We start from the raw sequence: 19480 nt of genomic DNA, 5'->3' as shown, positions 1-19480 counted from the left end.
TAAGCTATTTCTGCTGTATTGATAATTTTTTGTGGAGGTTTATAAACCGAGACATATAAGTAGGGTGTAATATTATTACTATACACAAGGCAAGCACAGGCTTCTATTGAGTTAAAGATAGGAAGTTGATAGTCCATGTGTCTGATAGAATTTTTAATGATTATAGGAGTTCCTCCTCCACTGTTATGTAATCTATCATTTCTATAGATACTGTAGTTGGCAATTTTGAATTTTTTATTGGGTTTCAGATGGGTTTCATTTAGCATCATGATGTCGATATTATTTTCAAATATAAATTTTGTAATTTGTAGGTGTTGCCTGATAACTCCATTACAGTTATAAAATACAGATTTGACATAATTTAGCTTATTTGCCTTTGGGTAATTTCTTTGAATATTGCTATTAGTCATTGCTGATGTTTTCATATATTCTTAGCGCTTCGAAAGCTACTGACATTTTTTCTGTAACAGAATTAGCTTGACAGAAGTCATCATAGAGATCATATATTGATGCCATAAAGGCTATAAATTGATCTAAATTTTTTCCATTTCTTTCTTGAGTATTATTTTGATTTCTGTTTGTTCTTTGTTCTTTCTTTTTATTAGTAGTATTATTTTCTTGAGTTTTAATTTTTCCTTGGTATCCGTATCCGTACCATAATCCTGTGCACTAGTATTCGGCCCTAAGAAGGGCCTTTACTAGTATATATTTGTTATACCCTTAATTAGGGAATCCTGCGAAGCTTCTTCATCCGCTTTTCAAGCGGAAGGTGCGTGCCTGACGCAAATATAGATGATCCTGAACATCGTATTTGATAAGCAATAAGCAATTAGATTGGCATAGAAATGGCATGATGAGTGGAAAACTGGCGTGGGATTGAGGTAATGGCGAAGGGGTGGCAGTGGCATTTAAAACGTATGACAATTCTCTCGGAACTGAGACTGAGCTGGGGTCATGTGACCTGAGCTTTGGAAGAGTAATTTAGGTTATCATAAAGTTTTCAGAGTAAATGCTATATACATAATACATGATGCGAATAAATGAAGGTAAAATATCTTGAATAATCTTGAGTAATAAGGTAAATACGTGGAAATAATAACGTAAAAAATAAAAATGCGAAGAGTCATTTTGAAGTACAATTTTCTCATTGGTCCGTATGGGTCATGTGACCTGACTTGCAATGTATTTTTTGCAGAGTAAGTAAATAAAAAAAAAACATTCTGTACATTTTCACTGTAAGGTATGATCTTGATTAAATATGGAGTAAATAAGTGCGTAAAATAATGAAAATAAAATGAAGTATATACAAAATTTTTACAATAATTAGCTACCAATTTGAGTCATGGAATATATTTCTTGGGCGTCTATGGCGCTGGATTTCAGTACAGTCGTAGTTATTTAAATTTCTTATAACGCTGTCTGGGTGATTGTTGCAGTTGCTATGGAAGTTATGGCTATTACGTAAGATTTCTGAGTTGATAGGATTTATTTTTAGGTCTCTGTGGATGACGTTGTTACGGATGAACCAAGGAGCTCCTGTAATAATTCTTAAAATTTTGTTCTGAAGGGTTTGAAGAATAGCTCTGTTACTTTTAGCAGTCGGACCCAAGCTGGCGATGCATAAAGAACGATTGGTCTTATTGCCTGCATGTAAATAATTTTCTTTGTATTTAGACTTAGTTGCGAATGTTTATTCATCAGGGCGTAGATAGCCATGAAGGCTTTATTTCTTGTGGTGACGATATGTTGGCGAAAGGTGAGTCTAGGATCTAAATTTACTCCAAGGTAATTAACAGTATTTTCTATGGGAAGATCTTGGTTGTTAATTTGGATATTTCCAATATTATTCCTTAGTTTATGCTTGCGGAAGTAGATAAGAGAAGATTTTGAAGTATTTATTTTAAGCTTCCATGCTCTGTATCATTGGGCTATTGTGTTAATATGATTTTGGAGATGTTTTCTGGCGGTTTGAGGATTCCTGGATTTGCAGAGGAAGGCAGTATCGTCAGCATAGCAGGCTGTAAGAATATTGTTATTTATTGGCATATCGTTGACGTAGATGTTAAATAAAATTGGAGAGAGGATAGATCCTTGAGCTAAACCTGCGCTGGTAGTTTGACTGGGAGAGAGGAGGTTATTGATTTTTACTTGGAAGGTGCGGTGGTAGAGGAAATTTTTGATGAGGAGAATGAGGCCTGGGTTGAATTTGTAGTTTATCATTTTAATAAGAAGACTGTCGAACCATACTCGATCGAAAGCCTTTTCTATGTCAAGAAATATGCCTGCAGTGGTCTGTTTTTTGTTGAATCCATCGCTAATAAATTCTATTATCCTGGTGATTTGGTGTGTGGTGGAGTATCCAGAGCGAAATCCAAATTGATTTTGATTTAGAATGCTATTGTTGGTGAGATGAGATTTAATTCTATTGACAATTATTCGTTCATAAGTTTGCCAAGAGCGGAAGGAGAGAGATGGGTCCTTTCCAGGTTTTTTGAGGACAAAAATAATTGCGTGCTTCCAGGTAGCTGGGAAATAATTGTTACGAAGGCAGGCATTAAAGATATTAGTTATAAGAACAATAATTTTTCTTGGAAGTCTTTTGAGGGCGGCATTCGATATCTCGTCATATCCTGCAGCTTTTTTGATATTGAGGTTATGAATGAGGTTCTGGATTTCTCCTGGGCTTGTAGGTGGGTTGGAACTATTGATATTTTCTATGATGTAGTTATGGACATGCTGTTTAACGTGGATATCATTGTGGCTGGGGTATGAGTTATTAGAAAATTGAATTTTGTAGTTTTCTGCGAAGAGCGCCGCGATATCTGCAGCATTAGTTAGAATTTGTTTGTTGTTCTTGATCGGGCCAATGTTTTCAGGTTTTCTTCTGATTGCTTTCGCTATTTTCCAAACAGAATGGTCAGTATGTGATAAGTTAGCTACGAAATTTCTGCAGGAATCGTCTTTGTAGGTTTTGATGAGGCTTTTGAGTTCTTTATGGCTTCTATTGAATTTATTCTTGTCACGGGGATCTTGCGAGCGCTGATATTGTTTCCTGAGACGATTCTTCTCACGGATTTTATTCTTGATATTTTGAGGTAGCGAGATTTTTTCTTCTTGTATAATAATTTTAGAACTTGTGAGTGCAGATTTAATATTTTGAGTGAGAAGCGTAACAGCATTTTCAATGTCATTTCTGGTGGTGAGAGGTGGAGAAGCTGAGATAGTGCTATTATTGATTTTATTTGTGGAAAGATTCCAGTTGATTTTGCTGCGGAGGGGAGGTAGACCATGTTTCAATCCATACATCGTGAATCTGAGGGGTAAGTGGTCGGAGGAGAGGCTATTGTCTGCATAAATATACGGGCTTTGGCTGATATTGTGCGTAATAACTATGTCAAGTACGTCTGGGAGGCCGTGCAGGTTAATTGGGTAATACGTAGGTTCACTGGGTGCAGAGATGATGATATTATTAGATTGCATATAGTTATTAAGGATGGCACCGTTACTATTGATGATATTGCTGTTCCAGTTGGGGTGCTTGCTATTGAGGTCGCCTGCTATGAGTGTTGGGAAGCCAAGGTTGAGAATAGAGTCCAGGTCGCTGGTCATTAACATTGTGTTTGGAGATTTATAAACTGAGACGATGAGAATATCAGTATTATTGCTATGTAGGATGCAGCCGCAGGCTTCTATGCTTTGGAGTGCTGGGAGAGGGTAGGTAATGCAATTTAAATATTTATTAGTGGCTATGAGGATATCTCCTCCTCTGTTGTGGAGACGGTCTTTTCTGAAAATGTCGTAATTCGGGAGTTTAACGGAATCTGTAGGCTTCAGGTGGGTTTCGTTGATAAGAATGATGTCAATACTATTGGTAGCAATGTAATTCTTGAATTCTAGGATCTGTCTTTTTATTCCGTTGCTGTTGTATACCACGAATTTAGCGTAATTTATGTGTTTATTTCCTGATATTGAATTATTATGGGTTGTATTAGACATGTTGCTGCTCGAAAACCTGTAATGCCTCTAGGGCAATTTCTAATTTGTTGATGGAGTCCTTTGAGTTCTTGTATTTCATATACATGGTGTGGAGTTTTTGGATGAAGTTTCTAAATTCCTCAAAAGAGTCTTCAGTTTGGTCCTGGCTATTTATTTTAGTATTGTTAGATTCCTGTGTTGTGGGCTTTGGAGTGCCTGCTGTTACTTTTGCATATGAAAGAGTGGGGTTGGTTCTGCTTCCTGATTGGCTAGTAGTGATGGGGTTACTTTTGCTTTTAATGGTGGGTATTGGAGGTTCTTTATTTTACACTATGCATCAAACCATCATCAACAATTCACAAATTAATGACACCCAATTTGTACCTATTACTAAAATTTACAATCATATAACGGACCAGTCACCTTCTAATAGCCAAGACTGACCAAAAGATTCCTCCTGGAAATACCCTAAAAAAACCCACAAAAGAAACCTAAGCAATTCTAGTACCGATTCCATCACCTCTATTAAAAACAAATATTCCCCTCTCAACAATGATGACGAAATGGACGCCTCCACCCAAGCCTCAAAAAATGACAATTCAAACGGCTTTGTCAAGCAGAGCAAAACCGCTAAAGGAGTCCCTCCTATCATCATATCTGATGTTACGGAGTGGAAACCCTTAAGGGACCAGCTTAAAAAAATGGTCACCACATTAAATGCCAACCTAAAAGCAGGTGATGTCTACATTAAACCAGCCAACTCTGATGAATACGTGCCATCACAGCTTACCTGAAAGAAAAAACCATCCCCTTCCACACCTTCCCTCTCCCAAAAGCAAAACCCATACGTGTAGTAATCAAAAAGTTATCCATACATACCAAAACCAACGATATTGAAGAGGACCTTAAATATCAAGGAATTCCTGTTACTTCCATCAGACAAATCACTGGAAAAAGAGATGACGAAATTGTCAAATTACCGCTGTTTCACGTAGAAACCCCCCGCACCATAGAAGGAAAGAAAATCTACCAAATTACTCATATTCTCGACTTAGGAGTTACCATCGAACCATTCAAACCTACCCCAGGCCCAAAACAATGCCATAATTGCCAACGATATGGTCATTCTAAAAACCATTGCCATCATAAAGCCAGATGCCTCAAGTGCGGACAAAATCACAGCACTTTCATATGCTGCCTTTGTGGAGGACCTCACGTATCCTCTTATAAAGGATGCGAAAAATACCCGGAGAATCTCCGACGTAAAAATCCCACCCTTAACAACCCAGCAATTAATAGAGAATTACCTCCAGCCAAGAATGAAATCAACTTCCCTCCATTACCGACCACCGCGCCATCTTTACCCACCCAAACCGGCGAAACGCAACCCAATGCAAGACCTCCGCCACAACCAACCAATCAGAAGCCTCCCTCCGAAGAAGACACCAACATCAATTTCACTGAGCTCTTTAAATAGTTCAAAGATTCCTTCACACTCATCAAATCCTTCCTTAAGAAATTTATGGCTGCAAAAAACCCAATGGATAAACTCCAGATTGGCATAGAAGCCCTCGAACAAATTTTTAATAATGCCAATTAGGTCTACCAATAGAATTCATCAACTCCACTCCACTGCTCCAAGCAGCCTCAAAATTGCCTTCTTTAACGCTAATGGAATAATCAATCAGAAAAACGAAATCAAAGAATTTCTTAAACAACATGACATAGATGCAATGCTCATCAACGAAACTCATCTCAGACCCTGCAACAGCTTTAATATTCACAACTATGCTTCATTTCGAAAAAACAGGCTCCATAACAGAGGTGGCGGCACCCTCATCCTAATTAAAAAGCATTTTCACGTCACCCCTTAACCTATCCCAGCTACTTCCATAGAAAACACTGCAATAATTATCCATAGTCGCACTGAAGAACCACTAATTCTGGTCTCCACCTACAACGCTCCCAGCAACATCATCTCAGATGAAGATTTAAATGCAATCACCAACTTCCCGCACCCAGCTATTATTGCCGGCGATCTTAACGCCAAACATCCCACCTGGAATTCCAGCACTACCAACCTGAATGGCCTCACTCTCTTCAACTTCGCCTCCAACCACTCTATCAGAATCCACGGACCCACCGAACCTTCTAGGTACCACCACAACGGCACGGCAGAAGTCCTGGACATCGCCCTCTTTGCCAACATCCTGCAAACTCCCCTGCTTTCAATTCATCATCAACACAGCTCTGATCATCTACCAATCACCTTCACTTTCTACGGATTTGAAAAAGACCTCCCGCATCCCACCTACATCAACTGGGAAAAATTCCATCAAGTACTAGAGGACGTCTCACCGCATCCTAATATCCATAATATCGCCGACATCGAATATCTAATAACCACTATCACCCGTAAAATTCATGCAGCATTAGATTCCGCCACAAAAATTAAAAATCCAAGCATCAGCTCTCTTCCTAACCATATCTTAAATAAAATCAAGGAGAAAAATAGAATTGCCAAATTATGGAGACGAACCCTTGACCCCCAGCTCAAAAGAATCCTCAATAGAAGTATTAGAAACATCAAGCATCTCATTAATGAATATAAATCTGAAAAATGGGAAGAATTCCTAGACACCTTCGACTATGATCACACCACAGTATGGAAAGTTGCAAAATCCTTTAAAAAACCTTATCAACCTTTCGGCCCCATCAAGTATAATAATAACACTGTCTACTCTGACAGCCAAATGGCAGAAGTTCTTGCCTGTCACCTGCAAACCACTTTTACCCCCCATCCAAATTTTGATCCTGAAACAGAAGATGTCGAAAATTTCAATCTCTCCCTTAGCAATAGAACTGGCAGTACTCATATCAACCCGGCCACTATCCCAGAAGTTGCTGATATTATACAATATTTAAAAACCCGCAAAGCTGCAGGATTTGACAGAATTTCCAATAAAACCTTGAAAGAACTCCCTAACAACTATATTACTCTGATTACCAACATTATCAACGCCTCTCTTAGATTCAACTACTTCCCTCAACAATGGAAGCATGCACACATCATCACTTTCCTCAAACCAGGCAAAAATCCGACAGACCCCAACTCTTACAGACCCATCAGCCTTCTTCCCAGCATTGGAAAAATTTTTGAACGCATCTTGCAACAAAGACTCCTCAAACACCTTGAGAACTACAACATCATTAAACCCGACCAATTTGGATTTCGCCCTGGGCACTCCACCACCCACCAAATTCTTAATCTTACAGAATTTATTGCAGAGGGTTTTTCCAAAAAACATGCTACTGCTGGCTGTTTCATAGATTTGGAAAAAGCCTTTGACAAAGTCTGGCATGAAGGTCTACTCTTCAAACTGTACCTTGCCCACCTCCCCATCAACTTCATCAAACTTATCAAAAGCTTCCTAAAAAATAGAACCTTTCAAGTTAAAGTCAGCACTGCTCTTTCTACAAAAAAGAAATTCAAAAGTGGAGTCGCCCAAGGAAGTGTTCTCTCACCTTTACTTTTTAACATCTTCATCAATGATATGCCAACTCCTCTCAATAGCTTCATTTTCAAATATGCTGAGGACACCACAATAGTCACTAAATCTCTGAACCCTCAATATGCAATAGATCAATTAGAACTGGCTGTAAACAATATAGCACACTGGTGCAATATCTGGCGACTGAAACTTAACCCCAGCAAATGCAATATCATCCTCTTCAGAAGGTATAAAAAAAAACAGACCAGCCAATATAAATATCAAAATTAATAATCAACCCCTGCCAATAGTTAATATCTTGGAATCCACTTCGACAATCAACTCCTCTTCAAAGAACAAGTTATTAAATCCCTCAGCAAAGCCACTGCAGCAAAAATCGCACTGAGACCACTAATTGGAAGAAATTCTAAACTTAACCTGAGACTAAAAAGAAGAATTTACCTTACCCTCATCCGCCCTGTACTACTCTATGCCATTCTCACCTGGGCTACAGTATTCAAAACATACAGAAGAAAACTGGAAGTATTTCAAAACAAAACGTTAAGGGAAATCCTAAATGCACCCTGGTTCATCAGAAATAGCCAGATCAACGATGAACTGAAAATACCTTCCATACACAACCAAATCCTCATGACTGCCCACAACTTCTTCAACAATATCCAAAACTCTCAATATCCCCATATCCAAGACCTCATCAACTACGATCCTACACTTGAAAATGCATCTAAAAGACCCAGATCCATCTTTCATAATCCCAAGTGGTGATCACCAACTCTTCTAAGTATGAACGTTGTGTTGTCACATTTTATCTCATGAACAGTGACAGTTGGCTTAGCCATACTTATGTACGTATTTTATACATCATTTTTGCTTCATCATATTTCATCCTTTTAATTATGCTATTATTTAATCAAGTTATATTAATCAAGATTTACAATTATCTACTCACCGTACTGTGTTTTTTCTTCATCTTCAACCGTTTTGTCTTCATGCATCATCACCTGTAAATAGAATTCATAAACATTACCCACTCTGTGACTAGTAATGCAAATGTAAACATTGTTTACACCATAAGTGAAGCAGCAACGCTCCGAGCTCTTTCACAAGAGGGTGACCCCCACGTGATCCACTCAACCAATCATAAAAATGAAGTCAGTTTTGAAATCTAACTACCTCCAGCAAATTGTCATAAATACAGTCATATATTTTTTAATAATTACAACATCTTTTTTACAAATTATACCATTGCTATTCGATGCTTCCTGTATACAGATTTTTTACCTCCTTGCACCACGTGACCAGCTACTCCCAGCTCGAACGACAGCTTCTCTCTTTTCTTCCAACCGACTTGAGGCATTGCACTTTTTTCCCACGCCGAATAGATTGCTTCACGCTCTCGACGATTTCGCTATTTGCGAAGCGGTCTTCGCTTGCATTTTTTCCTACGCGCCAACGCCTTAGGGCATATTCTCAAGCTCTCCGGTTAAAGCCCAGAAGGCTAACGCCGGATTTACAATCATGTTCCACGGTCCACGGGTTCTTTATTTTTCTCTGCTTTGTTAAGTGGGTTTTCGGGGCAATTCTTATCACAAGATGCATGGGTACCTCCACAGAGGACACATTTTGGTAGTAGGTTTTTACCTTTATCAGGGCATTCAAATGATTGATGTTCACCTGTGCATCTTAAGCATCTAGGTTTGTTATGGCAGGCGCGTTGAGTGTGCCCGAAACGCTGACATTGGAAGCACTGTACGGGGCCTCCTCTTCCTCTGTAAGTGACAATGCACACTTTCATATCCATTAAGTATTTTAATTCATACATACGTTTGCCGTCTGGGTTATTGGGGGCTTCTATGTAGTACATGGGAAGGGGGTGGGAATTCCATCCCGCATTCGGACCGTTCTATTGATTTTATTAACTGGAATTTTGCTTTCTATTAATGCTTCTTTTATTTCATCTTCAGTGAAATCCGTGTCTAATCCCTTAAGGACACCTTTTATGGATTTTTCAGAGTTTAATAGGAATGTATGATAAGAAATCTCCTGTTTATTTAGATAATCTTGGACTTTCTTATAATCATCTGGGTCTGCAACCTTAATAACGAAGTTTTCACCTTCTATTTTGCCCTCGAGTTTGTTTATTTTCATCTGTTCTTTAATAATTTTCCTGCTTTCTTTCCAATTGAATTTTTGAGTAATTACGAAGGGTGGAATTTTGTTAGCTGTTTTATTGGGTTTAATGAATGGCGGGTCGATTGTTGTAATTTCAGTATCATCAGAGTTTTGGTTGGTATCTAAGTTTTGATCAATGTTTAAGGCACTAAATTTGTTTGATAATTGAGTGGGAGAAGAGAATTATTATCAATACTGTCTGCCGAATTTTTCCTGGCTCTTTTGCGCGGGAAGGCGAATTCATTAGGATGGTTGATTTCAATTTCTTTATTTTTGTCATTTTGACAGATGTCGGCAATTTGTTGAGTAATGATGATTTGGTATCGGTTTTCAAGGGTGCCTAGCTCTTGCTCTTTAAAATTAAGAGCTGTCAGATCGGTGTCTGACTGAGAATCCTGATTGCTAGCCTTTAAGAAGGCAATTTCTGATTTAAGTGCAGTAATGGCATTTATTAAATAACCAAGTTCCGAGAGATCGTTGTCGTTTAGGCTGGCTATGTCGTCAACAAGAAGTAACTAAAGAAGAGTCGTAGAACTGTCAACTGTCACTGTAGGATGTCGAAGCGTTAGAGAACCAAAGACATACTTACTAATCATTCAAGTAGAGAGAGGGGAGCTAAGAAAAATTCGATCCTGCCTCTAAGAGTTCAGTGGATCGAATGTTTTCCTTGGAGTGCAGCAGAATAGGATATACTATTTTCTGATTGGTCGGTAGGGTCATGTGACCCTATTTGGCTTTTTTGAAATTTGGCAGTATTATCTGAATTTTGAATTATTTTCATTGCAGATTGTTGAATTTTCATTGGGATTTCATTACTTATTTCGTTGTTTTGATTGCCTGGTCTGCGAGGGCAAGATATGGAAGATGCTCGATGTGATCCTGAACATAGGACACACTTCGCATCATAATTTTGAGTGCCCTTAAAAGGGCAGAGGTGTGATATGCTAGCAATAGATGACGAAATTGCACTGCACGACGCAGCTTTAAACACACCTATCGCAGACAAAGATATACCCATAAATGTCTCACCAAACAGCATGAATACTTTGCCAAAAGGCTCAATCAAAAACATCCTCGAAAGGCACCAGGAATTAAGAGAAAGTATTACCATACTAGAAAACAAAAAAGCTAATTCCCAAATAACGGAAGAAGAAGAAAAAATTTATCAAATACTACTAGATGAAATTGACGAAACTAACATTCTACTAAACCACCAGTCCCTCAGGGGGCTCACTTTTGTGAGTACGGGTGTGGCAATCCCGAGGTACCCTAGCCCTTCAGGGGATCATCTTGATGAGACGGGTGTCACGATCCTGGAGCCCCAATGATCTGTTCTCTTTTCCGTCTCCTCTCCTCTTGGCTGGAACTTTTTCCCTTCCCTTCCCACTTGTGGTTTCTCTCTACGGAGTTTGGGGCTCGTCACGAGAGGCTGGAACAGACCTTGTTTCTAGTTTTCGAGTGGCGAGAAAACTGCCCACGTGTTTGCCGTGCGTGGAGACCCGTGTCGCTGGAAAGGAGGGTCCTGGTAGTTGAGGGGCGAGGTACTGTCCCCAACACACTGCTTTGGCCTCTGCTTTAGCTAAACGGGAGGCACCTTAGTCGTCCTCACGGGTGTCAATCGGCTGGTCACTAGTCCTTGTGTCAGTGGCTTGGGGTCAAGCTCTCGGGAGTACCTGCTTTCGGGAAAGCCGACTGTGGGGCTTCAGTTTGCGTATAGGTCCGGCTAGCCCTAACACAGGAATCTGTGTTCCCTTGTTGGGCTCCGTGGTGGGCGGGGCCGTCGGAGCCGAATCTTTTCTTTCTTAAATATGGCTTCTATGTTTCTTCTCAAATCAAATGAAAACGACCAAAGTATTGAAATAATTGATAAATCTCTTACTAAGAAAATATGTACCGATGCAAATGCCAAAGTAATTACTGATAATCCACGCTTCCTTGTAGTCTCGAGTCCCTCCGGTGAACTGCAAAAGATGTCCCCTTTCGTTGTAAGCAAATATATCCGTTCTTGCATAGGTGAACCAAAGAACATAAAGCGTCTCCGTTCTGGAGACCTGCTTATAGATACTGTCTCGCCAACCCAATATGCTTCCCTTTTGTCACAAACCAAACTTGGAAATGTAGTTATAACTGTGTCAGCGCATAAAACTCTGAATTATTGTAGAGGTGTGATCTCGGAAATCGACCTTCTGTGCGTTTCAGAAGAAGAGTTCGTTTCCGAGTTAGCTGACCAAAAAGTCTGTGGTGCTAGGCGGATCAAGATGCGTAAGGAAGGTCAGTTGACTGACACTAAACACGTGATCCTGACCTTCAACTCGCCTGATCTGCCGAAAAATATTAAGGCTGGATATCTTAACTTCCCCGTAAGGCCTTATATTCCAAACCCCATGCGATGCTTCCAGTGCCAGCGTTTTGGCCATTCCAAGATGTCCTGTCGTGGGACCCTGACGTGCGCTCGATGCTCGTCGGTTGGCCACGATAGCGAAAATTGCACCGCTGCAGCACTGTGTATAAATTGCAAGGGCAACCTTCCAGCATTTTTTCGTTCCTGTCTGAAATGGAAATTAGAAAAGGAAGTGCAGACCATAAAAGTTTCCAGGAACATTTCGTATGGCGAAGCCAGAAGACAAGTTCAAAGCACACAGCCTATATCAAACAAATCATATGCCAATGCCGTGAAATCAACCCGCACAATAGCCACCCAAACTTCCATAAGTACACAGACTCCACCAAATAAAAACCAGCATCCTGCAAGCAAGAACAAAGAAAATCCAACACATACCATACAAAATAAAGAAATAGCAATCCCGAGCAAACCCAAAACTGTGCCTCCAATAATAGAAACCAAAAATAGAAGTCCCAGCAATAGTTCTGCAAATGAAATTATTTCTGAATCTGCAGATTCAGACAGTATGGAAGTGGAAGACGGTCTAGAAGTTCCCGATCATCTGCTTCCGCGCAAAACTAAAAAGGAACACAGGAACAACAAACATCAATCATAATGGCCACCCTCGTCTCATGGAACTGTCGCGGTTTCCACTGAAATTTGCTCGACATCAAAGCCATAATCAATGCTTATCATCCTGTATGCTTCGCAATACAGGAAACAAATCTAAAACCAGAACAACAGGCAAAACTTCGGAGGTTTCTTTCATCAGGAAAGATAACATTGCAGGTGAGCGTGCCAGTGGAGGTGTAGGTCTCCTCACCTCACTGGATTATCCCTCAAATGTGCTTTCTTTGACGACATCCCTCCAAGTTGTCGCTACTCAAACAAATTTTGATATTGTTGTTACAGTCGTTTCTCTGTATTTGCCTCCAAATGAGCATATTGATCAGCAAGATTTAAATGGTCTTTTAGAGCAGCTGCCTGAGCCTTTCATCGTAGTAGGAGATTTTAACGGCCATAGTCCGCTGTGGAGTAGTAAAGATACAAATTGCCGAGGAAGACAAATTGAGCAGATGATCGAAGATCATAGCCTTTGTCTCCTGAATAATGTACAGGATACTTACTTCCATGAGCCTACAAAGACATTCCATGGTCTCGACCTTGCCATCTGTTCACCATCTCTGTTGCCTTTTTGCACTTTTAATGTGGGAAAAGATCTTTACAACAGTGATTATTATCCCATTTTTGTGTCTCTTGCACGAAGAGGAGCAAATCCCATGACGAGACTCCCTCGGTTTATACTGGACAGGGCAGACTGGGAACTCTTCTCTTCCATTGCACAGCTGACAGATCAAATGGTAGAAGATGGGCATATCGATGACGCTGTTGAAGCTGTTACTAATACTATTATTCAGGCAGCTATGCTCTCCATTCCTAGAACATCAGGAAAACTACTAAAATATTCAAAACCATGGTGGAATCGCGACTGTCATGAAGCACTGAAAAAACAGAAAAAAGCATGATGCATTTTTCGTAGATATCCGACTCTGCGAAACCTCATAGCCTTTAAAAGAGCCACAGCAAATGCACGAAAAGTAAGAAGGCAGAGCCAGAGGGATTCCTGGATTTCATATGTGTCCTCAATAACATCCTCTACACCTAGTAAGCGAGTTTGGGAAAGAGTTCGAAAAGCATGCGGAATGTATAAAGACCACTCACTTTCCTTTCTGGAAAAAGATGGCCGAGTGATTAGCTCCATAGAAGAAATTGGAAATACTATTGGTGAGACATTTGCTGCCGTTTCTTCCAGCCGAAATTACTCACCTGCATTTCTGTCTATCAAGCAACGCTCTGAGAAAAATCTAATCGCTGGTTTTTGTGGAGTACTTTTAGTAGGACTACCAATCTTAATTTTCTTAGCATTGGGTCTTTGTGTACGTTTTCTGATAGTTTGGTCACCTTTAGTTTTAGGAAGATCTTCGTCCGAACTTGTAGGTTGATCCAGAGAAATTTCCTTTAATGAATCGAAATTATTATGTATTTTAATAGGGCTTCTATCCCTATCAATTTCAGATTTACTTTCATGTGACGTGTTTTGTTGTGTTTTAATCAAATCCTGTTGTGTTAATTGATTATTAACTACAACTAGCATATCAAACATACTCAGTAAGAAGTTATGCATCTTACTTTGTGTATCTGTGAAAGTGCCATTTTGCAGGCGAATAGTCTCAAGTTCTTTTATTTGAATCCTCACGGTTTCCAAAATCGTATCCATATCGCAGTCCAAATCCAAGCAATCCTGCGCCCAAATCAGCAATCCAGAGTCCCGCGCCCCGGAACCGGACCCACTCGACGGTGTTCCGGCAGACGGATGGGCGGGCGAAAGTCTACTAGGCCCCTATCTCACACCTGACAGCGTGAGCCTGGGGGTAACTAAGCAGACACACCGACCAAAATCCAAAAATTTAATTACGCGCACGCAATTAATTTAAAATCTGATGTATTAATTTATAATGCAAAAATAATCACGCTAAATATTAGCGCCGAAAATCAGTAGCAATAAAGCGCGGTATCACTCGTACCAGCAATTAGGCTAATTCGCAAGAAAAGGCATAAATAATATAAAAATCCTAAAATAAGTCAAAATAATAAAATAATAAAAGCAACCAGGCTTTTATAAAATAATACTAACCGAGGATTAGCATTTAAAAATGCTGATGCAAGCGGATAGTAATTAGCACGTGGTCGCACTCCGCAACACACGCAAACGATCAGACAGGGCGTACACGTGATACAGGACCGGAGGCAGGCACAATATCAGCGACGAACCTTCTCCTATGGCGTCCACCCCTCGAATGATGATGAATGATGTGACTGGGCGGTCGTAGCCTTTTATAAGATGGGTAGCATACACTGTGATTGGTCTAATAATTCTTAACACTTCGGAAATGATAATTAATTGTCTCAACAGTAGAGTCCATAGTTCAATAGTAAAATAAGTAAAAATAAGTAAATAGAAGAATCTTGATTAAATACGTAAATAAAAGAAGTGAAATAATAGAAGTAAATATATACAATATGTACAGTTACCAATTTCCGTCGTGAAATATATTTCGCGGTCTTTTGTATTTTTGAATTAGGGTATTATCGTAGTTATTAAGTTGTTGAATATTTTCGTTGGGATGACTATTGCAGCGGGAGAAGAAGTTATGACTATGTTTGAGTATTTCACTGTCTAATGGCTTGATGTTAAGGTCTCTATGAATTGCTGAGTTTCGTACGTACCAAGGGGCGTCTATTAAAATTCTGAGTAGTTTATTTTGCATTTTTTGTAAGGATTGTCGATTATTTCTTGAAGTGGCTGCCCAGGCCGGTGCGGCGTAAAGAAGAATTGGGCGGATAGCTTGCAGATAAATGATGCGTTTGGTGTTAAGATTTAGTGTTGAGTTCCTTCCGATTAATGCATAAATAGCCATGAATGCCTGATAGGCTTTGTTCCGAATACTGATAATGTGATTGCGAAAAGTTAGGCGATAGTCGATGTGAACTCCAAGGTATTTGATAATATTGGTTCTTGGGATGTTTTGTCCTTCAATTTGGATATTTCCTATGTCTTTTCTAATGACCGTTCTTCTGAAGTAAATGAGGGCTGATTTGGAGGTATTAATTTTGATTTTCCAGGCTCTAAAGTATTGGGCTATTGTATTAATGCGTTCTTGAAGATTTTTTCTGGCGTGATCAGGATTCATTGACTTGCTGAAAAGTGCAGTGTCATCTGCGTAGCTTGCAATTATTGTTTTGGTGCATGGAGGGATATCATTAATGTAAAGGCTGAAAAGAATTGGAGAGACGACCGATCCTTGAGCTACACCTGCTTTAGAAATTCTAGTGGAAGAGAGGATATTTTTGATTCGAACTTGAAAGGAACGATTGCGTAGAAAATTTGAAAGAAGAATTATTAAGCTGGGTCGAAAGTTGTAGTTAATGAGTTTGATGAGTAGTCCATCAATCCAAACCTTGTCAAAAGCTTTTTCAATATCGAGGAATATACCAGCTACGGTTTCATTTTTATTGAAACTTTCGCCGATATATTCCACGATGCGTGAGACTTGATGTGTGGTGGAATATCCTGGTCTAAATCCGAATTGGTTGTTATTGAGAATGTTGTTGGAAAAAACGTAGGATTTAATTCTTTCTGCAATGATTTTCTCAAAAACTTTTCCTATTGTAGGTAGCAGGGAAATGGGTCTGTAACTTGAAGGTTCAGCTGGGTTTTTACCGGGTTTTTTAAGTACAAAGATGATGGCATGTTTCCATGCATCAGGAAAGTAATTATTCCTCAGGCAAGCGTTGAAAATATTTGTAATAAGAACTATTGTTTTGGAGGGAAGATTTTTCAGTGCTTTGTTTGAAATTTGGTCATATCCAGTGGCTTTCATGATATTGAGGTGCTTAATGATGGATTGAACTTCTCTAGGGCTGGTAGGAGGGTTGAAGTTTCTAGAATTTTCTTAAATAAAGTTGTTGACATGATTGGAGATATTGTAGTCGTTGGGACAAGGGTAGAGATTGTTGGAAAACTGTTCTTCATAATTATTTGCAAAAATTTCAGCAATTTCTTCGGGTTTGTTGATTATTGTGCTATTAATTTTGATGGGTCCAATGCTATTGTTGGTGTGTTTAAGAGCTTTTGCGATGCGCCAGACAGAGTGGTCGTCGTGGGAAAGGCTTTGCACAAAGCTTTTCCAGGCCTGGTCAGTATATTCTCTAATGATTTTCTTTAGTTCTTTGTGGCATCTGTTGAAATTTCTTCTATCATTAGGGTGTTGGGTGCGTTGTGCTATTTTTCTAAGTCTGTTCTTATCCCTGATTTTTTGTCTGATATGGAGAGGAAGGGTAATTGTGTCATCTTTTTTATGCATTTTTGAATTGTTAATTGCAGTATGGATTTGATTATTGAGGTGAGTAGTAGCTTCGTTGATATCTGTGGTGTTACTGAGGTTGGGAGCAGCATTGACGTTCCTCTGCATGATGTGTATTTAAAATTGCTCCAATTAATTTTTGTTTTTAATGGAGGTAAGCCATGTTTTAACCCATAAAGGGTAAAGTGAAGTGGCAAATGATCGGATGAGAGATCGTTTGCGACATAGACAAAAGGAGCTTGAGGGATTTTGCTGGTAATAATTATATCTAAAACATCTGGTCTTCCGCGCAGATTTGTGGGAATGTAGGTGGGTTCATTAGGTGCATAAATGTCGATATGGCTATTGAGAAGATAATTGTTGAGGATGATTCCGTTAGCATTGGTGGTTGAGCTGTTCCAGTTTGGGTGTTTGCAGTTAAAATCGCCTGAGATAATAGTGGGATAACCTAAATTGATGATATTATTAAGATCGGTGATATTGAGTAGGTTATTAGGTGGTTTGTAGACTGAGACAATTAGATAATCTGTGTTATTACTTTTCATAATACATCCGCAGGCTTCAAGGCTTTGGAGAGGTGGTAGAGTGGCTGGGTAACAGTTTAAATACTTTTTAGTTGCGATGAGAGTACCTCCGCCTCTGTTATGCAGTCGGTCAAATCGAAAGACATCATAGTTGGGGAGTTTGATATTGTCGGTAGCTTTAAGATGGGTTTCATTGAGGAGAAGAATATCGATGCTGTGCTGTATGAGGTAATTTTTAATTTCGAAAAGTTGCCTTTTTATGCCATTGCAATTGAAAGAAACAAATTTAGCGTAATTGATGTGCCGATAGATTGGAGAGGTGCTATGTTGAGAATTATACATTATGTTTTTCGAAAACCTGTAGTGCCTTTAAGGCGATATCCAATTTAGTATTTGAGCTGCTAGAATTCCTATATTCTATGTAAAGTGTGTGGAGATATTTAACGAAAGCACTGAATTCTTCAAATGATTTTTCTTCTTTACTATTGTTGGTATTTTTAATGGGAGCTTCTGAAGGAGGGCTTGTCGGATGTTTAGACCCAGAGATGATCGCGGCGTATGATAGGCTATTGTAGATGGATTCACTGATTTTTGATTGGCTGCGCGTACTGTTGGTTTTGATTTCCTTCATGGCACTTGGGTTTATGATGGGTTCTTTAATATTTTTTAGTTTAGGATCTGGTTTATTGAGTGGATGTTCCGGGCATTTTTTATCGCAAAATGCATGTGATCCTTGACATAATACGCATTGAGGGGTGAAGTTTTTCCCTTTATGCGGGCATTCAAAAGACTGATGTTGTTCTAGACATCTGACACATCTTGGTGGGTTGTGACATGCTTTCTGAGTATGCCCGTACCGCTGACATTGAAAGCATTGTGTCGGTCCGGGCCTACCTTTGTATGGAACTATTTTGACTTTCATGTCCTAGATATTTTATATCAAACATGCGTTTTCCTGAAGGATTGTTTGGAGCTTCGATATAATACATGGGAAGTTCTGTGGGAATACCATCGCGCATGCGCACCATTCTTATTACTTTGATTATTGGAATTTGTAGTTTCTTAATTTCCTCTTTAATTTCTTCTATTGTATAATCAGTAGAGAATCCTTTTAATACGCCTTTTAAAGCTTTGTCTGAGTGTAGTAGATAGGTGTGATAAGGGATATGCTTTGTTTCAAGATAATTTTGAGCTGCTTTATAATCGTCTATGCTAGTAACTTTTATTACGAAATTTTCTCCTTCAAGTTTAGCTTCGAATTTACCAAATTTGAGTGTTTCAATGAAGTCTTTTCTAATGTCCTTCCAGTTGATATCCTGAGTTATTACAAGAGGGGGTATTTTATTGGCTGTTTGTTGTGGTTGTTTGAAAGGTAAGGTGTTGTTCGAGTCATTATTATCATCATTGTCATCCATATCCTGATTATCTAAATTTTGGTCTATTGTAAGTGCATCGAATTGGTTTGAAAGCTGTGTAGGAGGGGTGTTATCATTAGATAAATTACGCGCTCTTTTTCTAGGTGCGGTCCAGTTATCATTGCTATTTTGGCAGATCCTGCTTATGGCTTCATATAATGAAGATTCGTGTTTTGGCAATTCCGAAAATAATTTGGCTAATTCCGTGTTCAATTCGTTTAATTTCTTTATATTTTCATCAGAGGGTTTTTCGTTGTTGGTATAAGTTAGTAGTTTAATTTCACGTTCTATTTCTAAGCTTTTTGTTATCATTTGGCTGGCTTTAATTTTTTCGTCATCTTTTTCCGTTTTCTTATTCATGGTCAAGAGAGATTCCGGTCGGTGATTGAAGAAGATAAATTTTGATCAAGCAATTTGAAGTAGTCACTGCCCTATTCTAGCTGGCTGTCGTATGCGAGAACAAGTGAGACATACTTACTAAAAATCAAGAAGCAAGAGAGCATAAAAAATTCAACCTAGTCCCTAGGGGCTCAGCGGCTGAATGTGTGAAGCTTATAGACCATAGACCATCGCG

Source organism: Stegodyphus dumicola, chromosome 11 (genome assembly GCF_044657685.1).
Source record: "Stegodyphus dumicola isolate Sdum_Otavi_A_Nest chromosome 11, ASM4465768v1".
NCBI classification, from domain to species: Eukaryota; Metazoa; Arthropoda; class Arachnida; order Araneae; family Eresidae; genus Stegodyphus; species Stegodyphus dumicola.
The sequence above is the reverse complement of the archived record's forward strand: the minus strand, read 5'-3'. Positions refer to the sequence as shown.